The 10,758-nt window shown below is 36.0% G+C and overlaps 1 pseudogene; it reads left to right on the top strand.

The window, feature by feature from the left end:
• Positions 1 to 9,770: 9,770 nt before the first annotated feature.
• On the top strand, positions 9,771 to 10,508 carry LOC136378878 (U2 small nuclear ribonucleoprotein A' pseudogene; annotated as a pseudogene).
• The last annotated feature ends 250 nt before the right edge of the window (positions 10,509 to 10,758 follow it).

The following is a 10,758-nucleotide window of genomic DNA, read 5'->3' as shown; positions in this document are numbered from 1 at the left end:
ATTGATTTTAGTGAGAGAGGAAGGGAGAGAGAAAGAGAGACAAGAACACAGATATGTTCCTGTAGGTGCCTGTATGGCCAGGGGCCGCCATCGTGGCCATTCACATGCAGATTCTCATTGAATTCAGGCAGATGGCAAAGTCGGAGCATGGTGGGTGTAAAGCCAGAAGCCAAGGCCACCATTACAGCTGCCTGGCCTATGCAGGTTTGCATTGCATTTGGACAGTCGGCAAAGAAACAACGGAACCAAAAACTGGTGGGCCATAGTCTTTAATCCTAGCTTGCACCCGGTGGGCAAGTAAAACACACACTGGGCTCCAAAACCCACTCACATTCAGTGCTCACAAAGCTACTGACTTATCTGAGTTTCCTAGAATCAAAGGTCTCTAGCTCACCAGACTTATTCACCTTTGTTCCCCATCTCCTTCCTTCTCCAGCATCAAACTGCACAAACTGGCCTCTCACTCAACACTCCGCCATCTTGGCTGCTTCTCCTGGCCTCCTCCACGTGGCCTCCTTCTGCTCTCTCCTCTGCTCTCTGCTCTCTCATGCTAATCTCAGGAACCAAGCGTGAGCTCCCGTTCTGCCCTATTTTATAGTGTAGAAATCAAAACCTTTAATCCAATATACAAAATAGGGAAGTCTCTAATACAAAGTCACTTATCAGAGACATGATGGGATTGTACCACCCCACATCAAAAAGGGTGGGAAAGGCTTAATCCCAAAACCAAGCCCCAGGCTACAAGGAATCTGCCTGCCCACAGCCTGCCCCCAACACACATTAATATCACCTGGGCGACGGCTTCTGTATGGGCAGTGCCATCTTTAACAAAGTGAGCATAATATATTTTATCTGCCCAACAGTGGGCCATTCTGTTTATTGGTGTCTCATCAAGACAGGCAAGCCACAAGAAAAGCCAAGGGAAAAGCAGAAAACTTGCTTTTCCCATAGAGGGCAAGGGATCAGGGAGGCTTCTGCAATGCTGATAGCAGAAACCGAGAGAGAGAGAGCCCCTGGTCTGCTTTATTTTATAGTGTAGAAAATTTAAGCCTTTAAGCCAGTATACAAATAAGGAAGTTTCTAATACAAAACCACTTATCTGAGGCATAAATGGGATTCCTCATAAGAATGCACCACCCCCTATCATGCAATAGTCAAGAGTGTGGGGAAAAGCTTAGCTTTGAGAGGAGCTTAGTATTAGAAGGGAGGGAAAGGCTTAGTCTTAAACTAAGCCTTAGGCTATAATGACTTTGCCAGTTTACAGCCTGTCTCTCACACCCAAAGCGAGCAAACATATTCAGGTGTCACCAAACTATGGCCCATGGGCCGCATGCGGCCCCCTGAGGCCATTTATCTGGCCCCCGGCCGCACTCTCAGAAGGGGCACCTCTTTCATTGGTGGTCAGTGAGAGGAGCACTGTATGTGGCGGCCCTCCAACGGTCTGAGGGACAGTGAACTGGCCTCTTGTGTAAAAAGTTTGGGACCCCTGATTTACAAACTTATTTGACCAACAGTGCCCTGATTGAGGATCAAACTGGCAACCTCTGTGCTTTAGGACAACGCTCCAACAAACTAAGCAATCCAGTCGGGCATATGGTGAATACCATTTTGACTTTTACATATAGCATATAGAAAATTACTTTTTTAAATGTTGAATTGACAGGACAGTTTGGGGTGAGACAATGCAAATCTCATTTGCTGGCAAGTTCTAGAATAATTCATAGTCAGCAGCTTTCCAGTCTAATAGACCCAGTAAAATTCTCAAAACAACCTGAGGCTTTTTTTTGGTTCAGTATCACCTCACTACTTAATATATCAATAATGATATATTATTCTTTCTTTGTAGTTAAATATATTGGTGTCTAATCTGAAAAAAATTTGTCTTCTTTATTAATCAGTTCCAATTTTTTGCCAATAACCATGAGAGTTTTTGTCAAAGTATTAAAATACTGCTTTATAATCACTAAGATTTAAATTAAACTGAAACACAGTATAGTGCCTTTCCTTGAGACACAAAAACTTTAAAATGTATAATTGGCATGATGTTTTCTAAATAGGGCATACTAAATAAGGTTCATAACATGCAATTTTTAATATATGAAATCTTTTTCCTAAAATGTTGTTGAAATAACTTCTCTGGCAGAGATTAAGGGCGTCTTCAATAATATCTGCTAAATGCCAACAATTATGAAACTTGTTTTACACTATGTGATGAATACAATCAGAATGGACTTACTTATGAGACAGTCAAAACTGGCAATTCTAACTTAAAAATGTGTTTTGTCTTCAACCAGAAAGATCAAGAGATCATATGCTGATGTCTGATTTCTAAATGGAATTGTTACACAATATATAAATTTTTTAATCTCAGAGTGTGATAAGTACATTTAAAAGTATTATAAATGCCTGAGATGATGGAAAAACCAAACTATGTAAAATGCTATAGTTTCTACTTTCCTCCATTGTTTTCAATTACTTAATTTAAATTAACTTGATATGATTAGGAAAATTAGGAAAGTTAGGCTAAAATTGTGATAACAAAAAAATTGTTATGAGCCAAATCAAACTGAAATATTTTAATAATTATTTGAATAACGTCAACTTGTAAATCTTTAAAAGTAATCTGGAATAGTAACCATAACTGCTTCAGCAGAATGCAGTGAGGGATTAGAAGTCATCGTTCTCAAATTACTTTCTGATGTGTAATCATCATGGAGATTTTGAACTGAGCAGACAGTAACATGATCTATCTTTTTGTTAAAAGCATTACATCAACCTGACTGTCTACATAGGTAAGTCTTAAGCTCGGGAGCATGAAGGAAATTAAGATCATGGTCTTGAAAGAATGGGTGAACGTGATTGTCTCTGTGGCAACTGTAAATACCAACCTAAAACGTCATAAAAAGGGTCTCATCTTTTATTTTTCATCTTCCACAATATCTGGGAAAGGCATCTTGAAGTGGAAATCTTTCTATTTTTGTTTGCACAGCCTGCATAGGCATTTGCTCCCACAGGTGTTCCCCATTTACATACTGGAAAGAAGAATGCTGAAACTCACCTTCGCAATTTACAAAATGATGAGAATACTAAAGAGCATTTCCCTTTCCTCTCCGTAGAGGCTTTATTAAATGGTTCTAGATATTCATCCTTGGTGACATTTGCAGATATTTGACTAGAATTGTCTTTTGTTAGGCCTGCTCAAAAGTTCATCTACCCTCTTAACCTCCAGGACAAAGGTGTTCTGCTTGGTGTCAGAAAAATGCTAATTATATGAATATATTTCTTGGCTAATCACTGAAAGGCACTTATTAAGGATGGTAGTAAAGAGGCTTAAGCATCACTTACAAGGTAATTAAAATTATTTTACTGAGAGCTTATGTATCCAAAAATGATTGCTTTTTGTGAAATAGTAATATTCAGACATGACAAAATGAAATCTAATGGTAGTTATTTTATTGATTAGTACTTAGTGGAGGAAAGGAGTTAATTGAAATATGAAAAATGGTTAGTAAGGAATTACTCTAGTAATTTACCAAATACTGTTGACTCCCATCACTTTTACAGCTAGAATTTGCTGAAACACCTAGCCATTACTTATACATAGTAAAAACCTGTTGGGTTGGCTAATCAATAAAACATTCACCTCTTTTAAAAGCATTTTTTAAACTCTAAGCAAAAAATAAAGAAGCTTGTGAATACAGCTACCCTGAATTTTATTTTTAGTGAATATACAAATCCCATCAAGCTTTAAACTTTTATCCCCTCTAACAGCGTCACAAGAATCTACCACAGAAAATCATTGCTTTTCTAAATATGAGCCCCTGCAAAAGGAAAGACCCTTTTCCCTTGCCTGAAAGTATTTGCATGTCTTAAATAAATGGTTTAAACTCAACCTTGTTCATTAACATGCTTACCAACTGAGCCATAATTAAATAAGCAGCAAGTTTAAACCATAGTCTATAAACAGTGATGCATTAGAGCACCTAAATAGTAATTGAAATGCATCTGTTTCCATAAAGTACATTTTAAATGATTTGGTTTATATTAAATATTGTGGCTCACCTGATTCAGTATCTCCCCATTATTATGTTTTTACTTATTGTCACTCCTATTACCAGTCTTGCTGTAGTATGTCATCATTTTTTGAAACAGAAAAAAAAGGCACAGGTCTTATTTTATATGATAATGATTGCTATTAGAACTTTACAGACATAAAGACATGTCTCAGTTGACAAAGGGAAACATTCTCTTAGATTTTCTAATAGGATACTGTATCCTAGAATAAAAAATGGCAGGTTAAAATAAATCTATAGAATAGTTGAAAAAGCTTCAAAAACTCAGGAAAGAAGAGTTGTTATTACTTGAGATATTTTTGATTGGTAACTTTTTAACGATTTGTATTGTTACTTCTGACATTATTTCAGTAGGGGAGCACCATTAGCAACATTTTACAAAGGAATGAAGGCTGTGGGTGTCTGTGTTTTGTCAAGAGTGCCTTAGTGACAGACACTTGGGCTACTTCCAAATCTTGGCTATTGTAAATAATGCTGCAATGAACACAGGGGTGCATATATTCTTTTGAATTAGGCCTTCAGGTTTCTTCAGCTATATTTCCAGAACTGGAATTGCTGGGTCATAGGCAGTTCCATTTTAAATTATTTGAAGAAACTCCATATTATTTTCCACAGTGGCTGCACTAATCTGCATTCCCACCTACCGAGCACCAGGGTTCCCTTTTCTCGCATCCTCAGCAGCACTTGTTGTTTGTTGATTTATTGATGAGCGCCATTCTGACAGGTGTGAGGTGATATCTCATTGTGTTTTAATTTGCATCTCTTTGATAATTAGTGACATTGAGCATCTTTTTTGTAAGTCTATTGGCCATCTGTATGTCCCCTTTGGAGAAGTTTCTATTCAGGTTCTTTGCCTATTTTTAAATTAGATTGTTTTTCTGGTGTTGAGTTGGATAAGTTCTTTATAAATTTTGGATATTAACCCTTTAACAGATGTATTATTAGTGGATATGTTCTATTTAGTGAATTGTCTTTTCATTTTATTGGTTTCCTTTGCTGTGCAAAAGCTTTTTAGTTTCCTGTAGTCCCATTTATTTTTTTACTTTGTTTCTCTCATCTGAGGAGATATAGCTGAAAAAAATATTGCTATGAGAAATGCCTGAGATTATACTGCTTATGTTTTCTTCTAGGATTTTTATGGTTTCATGATATATATGTAACTATTTAATCCATTTTTAGTTTTTTCTTGTGTATGTTGCGAGGAGGTGGCCTTGTTTCATTTCTTTTGCACATATTTGTCCAGTTTTCCCAACACCATTTATTGAATAGACTGTCTTTACCCTACTCTATGTTTTTGCCTCCTTTGTCCATATTTGTCCATAAAAAAAGCTGCAGTACATTTACACAATGGAGTACTATTCAGCTGTGAAAAAGAAGAAAACTTACCTTTTGTGACAGCATGGATAGACCTGGAGAGTATTATGCTAAGTGAAATAAGCCAGTTAGGGAAAGACAAATACCATATGATTTCACTTATATGCAGAATCTAATGAACAAAATAAACTAACAAACAAAATACAAACAGACTCATAGGTACAGAGAACAAACTGACAGCTGTCAGAGCTGAAAATGGTGAAGCGATTAGGCAAAAACAACAACAACAACAACAAAAATCCCAAACAAAAAAGACAAACAACAGTACGGTGATTGCCAGAGGGAAAGTGGGTAGGGCAGGTGGAAGAGGGCAAAGGAGGCATAAATGGTGACAGAAAGAGACCTGACTTTGGGTGGCAAGTGCATAACGCAGCATATAGAAAATGTGCTGTAGAGTTGTACACTTGAAACATGTATGGTTTTATTAAGCAATGTCACCCCAATAAATTCAACAAAAGAGGTTAATGCTGAGAGATAACCTCACTGTTCTCTTTTATGAATAAAAAGACTTTTACTTCTACCTCAAAGAAAAAAAAGAGTGGTGATCTATCATTTCAACCATTAAAACCACTCTCATTAAAATTCTTCTATTGCTATTTCTCTTTTCTACTCTCCAATTTCTTATCTATAACTACAAATTAAATTATAAGGACATCCCTAGACTGCTTATTCTATTATTCCTTTCCTTTACCATGTTTATTCCAGAGAACATTCTGCATATTCTCAAATACTGCTAGCATATTTCTAAAACTTATTTCCCTCCATTTCAGTTTTACCAGATATTTTCCAACATTTCATTTATTGGTCTCATGACCTACTCCAACCATGTGGCCACAAGTTAACAATATCTATACCTCAAGAATTATTTATAGTCTTCATACCTGAGATTCTAAGCTTCTTTATGGGAAAGAGCTTCACTTGATTTATCATTATTGTTTCTTAATAACCTTTTAAATTCTCTATCAGAAATCAGTATTTGAGAGTAATTTTAAGAAAAAAGTGGAGACTAATTTTGGAATCCCGGGTTCTAAGAAGAGTATAGGATTGACTCCACATGAAGCCCCTAAACTGGATTATCTATATGCAAAGTAGAATTGTAAGTGTGTGTGGAGAGTGGGAGGAGGAGACAGGAAGGGGAATGGAAGAAATGGGAATACGTGTGAAAAAAACAGTAGTGGTAAAAGAATAAAGACAATATCTGTTTCCAAACAGCATCTGTCCTAAAAGTCATATGGAATCTGTTACTTCAGTCATGAGGTTAGACTTGATGATAGATAACCTTTTACTACCAGATTTCATTTAGCACATATACTTTGAAAGAGTCACTTATTCTTTTTATGTTTTAAGTCTATTTTTACCTTTTTTCTCCATTCAGTGTTAACTGTTTTAAGATCTGAGTTCTGCAAGGATAAGAAATCTGTTAGACTTTCTTGGCATAGCACCTAGCACAGAAAATGCACCTGTTAAATAAATATTATTGGAAGATGGAAGATGAAAAATGAAAGAGGGACAGTAAAAATTTGTTACTCTCATCTTTTGACCTATTTTTTACGCTGGTAAATTAAAAAAAAAAAGAGACTAGGTGTAAACATGTTTGTTCATCTTTTATAAATTCCTGGAACTAATTCAATATACACAAAAATATCTGAGAATTCTTCCCTAGATACGTACTGTGTGTTGACACTGAAGGATACTGTGGACTACTTACCTTGTAGAAAATTAGAATGACTTTGACAAGCTGAAAAAATAAATATAATGAAGCTCTCTCGGGATAAATGAAGGATAATTTGCCTTGTGAAGAAAAAACAAATCTGAGGAAAAGAATACAAAAAAAAAATTAACTATGCAAAGATATCCATCAAAAATTATTGTTTTATTGGAGGAAGTCATAAAATCATCCCATCTTGATACAATAATAATTTTCTAGTCTAGTTCCTATTACCTATGCATATACAAACTAGGATAAGTTAGATTATTTATCTAACTCAAAACTACTACTATGCTGGAAAGGGGAAGTAGATACTACATCTCTTAACTCCAAGACCACTGCTCACAAGATGGAATGTTATGATGATAGAGAAATTTTAATAATAAGTTATGGGATGTACCTAATTTGGATCTCACAAATTTTAAGAGACATAAAAAAAAGTGAAGAGAGCTTGGCAAGAATCCATATGAAGCAACTGATTAAGGGTTTGGGAGTTTATAAAAGGAGTTTCAAGAACCATGGTTATTAAGTCTTCAGGGTAAGCTTACTTACCCTACGGAGATGATGTTATTTTACAGAAAATGGTAACCAGGTGTTTTCTCTTCACCAAAGTCAGAAGAAGAGAACACAAAAATGATGACTTACTGGTTAAGTATAAGGTGGTTTCCTGTCTAATTATGTGAGCATTTGTGTTTTTTTGGGGGATATTATATTCTGTGGCATTTTTGAGCAATAAAATAAAATCTGAAAACCAATGAAATTAGATCACTGATGGCATCAAATTTTAATATTATTGTTTGCTCGCTGCAATTTCTGGACTTTCAAAAAAAGATCTTTGATTAATATACCCCAAAAATCATATCAATCAAATGGTAGTATATATATTTTACTTTGAGAAAACAAATAAGATTTTGGTGTAATAACAAAATGTGTCAAGTACAGTATAGGGAGTTTAGTCAATAATATTGTAATAGTTATGCATGATGCCAGGTGAATATTGCAGATATTGGGGGAAACATTTTGTAGAGAATATGATTGTCTAACCATTATGCTATACACATGAAACTAATACAAAATAATATTGAATGTAAACTGTAATTGAACAACAACAAAAAGAAAACGTGAGGTTCTCAACATAATGCTCTTCTCAAGTTTTCAACTTCAGAAATTAAACTACCTCAAGAAGAGAGAATAGACCACTCTATAGTGAGGAAGCATAGCACAGTGGTTAAGAACTTGGACACTAGAACCAGCCAGCCAATCTTCCTGTGATTTCCAGCTCTTTTACTTACTAGCTGTGCAAAATTGTATCAGTACCTCATCATTGTCTGTGCCATAGGCAGCTGTAAAATAAAGATAATAATAGTACTCAACTCTATGGTTCTTATGAGGGTTAAAAATCATCAAGCATTTTGAATGGTTCTTGGTACACAGGTGTGCATTTATAGCAAAATATCAGTGTACACAAAACTACATTCACAAAATTAAAGACTCAGATTTTTAATCCTAAGTGTCTGAACGAATGAAACTCTTTTGAAATATTTCAATGTGCACACCTGAGAGTTGTAAATACTTTTCAAATACAAGCACAAGCATAGCAGACATTTGAAACTTGCCAGTTTTCACTTAATGCTACAAACATACAATGCCCAGATTGAAGAACCTTTTTTAAACCCATGCCCAAGCAATGGAAAATACATTTTTTAACATAGGAAACTGGGGCCTACAGTGTGACTCTTACATTTCTTTTTCTTTTCGTTCCACACGTCCTTTATAACAGGACTGCCCTCTCACCTTCCTCATACACTACAGGAAAATGTATATAAAACTTGCTTGGAATGAAGAGGGTAAATGTTGGGCAAATAAGTGAAGTGAGTGGTAATTTTTAAGCCATAGGGAGGTCTCTAGAGGGTATTTCAGCCTTTAATGTTATCAAGGGTTGTACTTGCACAGTAAAGAAATATCTTTTGTAGTGCCTCCAATGGCACTTATATAACTATACTCAGACCCATATACATCAAATTGATAAATCCTCTCCTTGCTTACATGCTTCTTTGTTTTCTTGCTCATGCTTTCTTTTTTCTCCTTCTTTCTTTCCTTGATTTGTCTTACTTTCTTGTCACAGTGTTATACTGTAGGAATTCCTTCCAATGTTTAGAATGTGTTATGAAATATGAGATTACTCAAAGAGCTCTGATAGTTAATTTTGTGTTAACTTGGCTGGGCCATAGGGTGTCAGACTTTTGGCCAAACATTATTTTCGGTGTGTCTGTAAGGGTGTTTCTGGATGAGACGAACATGTTGACTAAGTAAAGCAGATTGCCCTCCCTAATGAGGGTGGGCCTAATCTAATCAGTCGAAGACCTTAATAGAGCAAATAGTCTGAGTAAAAGGAAACTCTTTTTGCCTATTTGAGATGGGACATTGGTCTTTTTTTGCTTTTTCTGGGACTGAAAAATTTGCTCTTCTTGGCTCTCCATACAGTTGGTTTTTGGATGAGAATTTATACCATCAGATCTTCTGAGTCTCCAGCTTGCTGACTACAGGTCTTGGTTGTTTTAGCCTTCATAATTACACGAGCTATTTCCTTATAATAAATATCATATACATAGAGGATGGTGAAGCTGATGGAGGAGCTGATTGAGCAGGTGGAACAATACACTAATATCATGCGGAACAAATAAGCTGCATCTTGGGGATGTAAAACTCCTGTCGTTGAAAATCTGGGTGCTCTTAGATCAGTTTGATGCTATTGATTTTTCTGACAATGAAATTAGGACACTGGTGGTTTTCCTTTGTTGAAAAGACTGAAAACATTATTGGTGAATAACAATAGAATAGACATATAGGTGAGGGACTTGGTCAGGCTCTGTCCTGACAGAACTCATTCTCACCAATAACAGCCTTGTGGAACTGGGTGACCTGGACCATTTGGCATGTCTGAAATCTCTGACTTACTTAAGTATCCTAGGAAATCCTGTAACAAATAAGAAACAGTACAGAGTACATAATTTATAAAGTTCTACAAGTCAGAGTACTGGATTTCTAGAAGGTGAAACTGAAAGAGCGTCAGGAAGCAGAGAAAATGTTTAAGGGCAAACATGGTGCATAACTTGCAAAAGATATTATTGGGAAAAGCACAACTTTCAATCAGACGCTGGCTTGCCAAATGACAAAAAGGGGATGTAGAAGCCATCAAGAACTTTGTAGCAAACACATCAACTCTGGTTGAAGTGGAGTGGCCGAAGGGCTTGCTGCAGTTGGGTCAGATGCCTGGCAGAGAGTGCAGATCAGTCCCCACCCACAATGGTGAAAAGGAGATGGAAGAAGACAGAGTCACGAGAGGCTCCTGAGCAGCGTGGACTGAATAGCTATAGGATGTATAACATGTCCACTTGGGACAAGTCCTGCCTTTTAAACATGGAATTATAGCCTTGTTTATGTCAGCAAAGAAGAATTCATAAGCATTGTTGAAATGCTTAAAACTGCTACTGGTCATTATGTAATATAAATTTTGAAATCTAAATGCTTGTTTTTTACACATATAAGAATAAGACACTGTGTTGTAAAAATAAATAAAAAAAGAAACATTATATACATATA

This window comes from Saccopteryx leptura, chromosome 7, assembly GCF_036850995.1.
Source record: "Saccopteryx leptura isolate mSacLep1 chromosome 7, mSacLep1_pri_phased_curated, whole genome shotgun sequence".
NCBI lineage: Eukaryota > Metazoa > Chordata > Mammalia > Chiroptera > Emballonuridae > Saccopteryx > Saccopteryx leptura.
This window is presented reverse-complemented; position numbering and strand designations above follow the sequence as displayed.